Source organism: Chiloscyllium plagiosum, unplaced genomic scaffold (genome assembly GCF_004010195.1).
Source record: "Chiloscyllium plagiosum isolate BGI_BamShark_2017 unplaced genomic scaffold, ASM401019v2 scaf_1979, whole genome shotgun sequence".
Classification (NCBI taxonomy): domain Eukaryota; kingdom Metazoa; phylum Chordata; class Chondrichthyes; order Orectolobiformes; family Hemiscylliidae; genus Chiloscyllium; species Chiloscyllium plagiosum.
The window spans coordinates 11,114-12,510 of NW_025214970.1; the positions used below are offsets into that span (position 1 = coordinate 11,114).

The window sequence follows — 1,397 nt, forward strand, 5'->3', positions numbered from 1 at the left end:
ACCTGCGGCTCCACTTTCAAGGAGCTATGAACCTGCACTCCAAGGTCTCTCTGTTCAGCAACACTCCCTAGGACCTTACCATTAAGTGTATAAGTCCTGCTAAGATTTGCTTTCCCAAAATGCAGCACCTCACATTTATCTGAATTAAACTCCATCTGCCACTTCTCAGCCCATTGGCCCATCTGGTCCCGATCCTGTTGTAATCTGAGGTGAGCCTCTTCGCTGTCCACTACACCCTCCAATTTGTTAAGTGTGTTCAGGAAAGTTTCCCCATCAGTATATAGAGAGTGCTACTCAGGAAGGGGCAAATCCCAGCCTACTGTTGGGAAATAGGGCAGAGCAGGTGACTGAGGAGACAGTGGGGGAGCACTCTGGGACCAGTGATCATAGTTCTATTATTTTTAAAATAGTGATGGAGAGGGACAAAAAATTCAGGTTCAAGTCCTGAATTGGGGCGAGGCGAATTTTGAGGGAGTTAGACAGGAGCGTGCAGGGGTTGATGCTTGTAGTTTGTTTGCAGGCAAAGGGACCACCGGCAAGGAGGAGGCCTTTAAAAGTGAGATCGCTTGAGTTTAAGGTCCATATGTTCCTGTGAGGGTGAAGGGCAAGGTCAGCAGGAACAGGGAATCCTGGGTAACAAGAGATAGAGAGGCTTTGAGCAGAGAAAAAGCAGGCAGCTAGGATCAAGGGAATCCCTCGAGGGATACAGGACTTTACTGAAGAAGGAATTCAGGAGGGTGCAAAGGGGACACGAGATAGCCTTGGCTGAGGAGGTTAGGGTGAATCCAGAGAGGTACTGTAAAGGGAAAAGACTAACTAGAGAGAGAGAGATAGGGCCCCTCAAAGTGGACATGTATGTGTAGAACCGCAGGAGACTGGCGAGGTCCTCAATGAATATTTCTCCTCTGTGTTTACCATGGAGAAGGACATGAAGACTTGGGAACGTGGGGAAGTTAGTTGGTGATCTCTTGGGGATAACCCATAACACACAGAGGAGGTGTTGGATGTATTAGAATGTATGAAGGTGGATAAATCTCCTGGTCCTGACCAGATCTATGCAAGAACACTACAAGAGGCTGGAGAAGGAATTGCAGGGAGGTCCCAGGCTGATATGTTTGCATCATCGTTAGCCACGGCTGGGGTCCCGGAAGACTGGAGGGTAGAGAACGCTGTGCCCTTATTGAAGAAGGGCAGCAAAGAAAAGCCTGGGAACTACAGGCCAGTCAGCCTAACATCTGTGGTAGACAAGTTACTGGAGAAGATGCTGAAGGATAAGATATCCATGCATTTGGAAAGACAGGGTTTGATTAGGAGTAGTCAGCACGGCTTTGTGTGTGGGAGATCACGCCTCACAAATTTGTTCGAGTTCTTTGATGAAGTGACCAGGAAGGTTGACC

The 1,397-nt window shown here is 48.3% G+C and overlaps 1 protein-coding gene across 1 annotated transcript in view; it reads left to right on the top strand.

Annotated features, from left to right (window-relative positions):
• The window catches only part of LOC122548100 (large neutral amino acids transporter small subunit 2-like), a 49,703-nt gene that overhangs the window by 7,740 nt on the left and 40,566 nt on the right, over nucleotides 1-1,397 (top strand). The gene's annotated exons all lie outside the window — the stretch shown is intronic.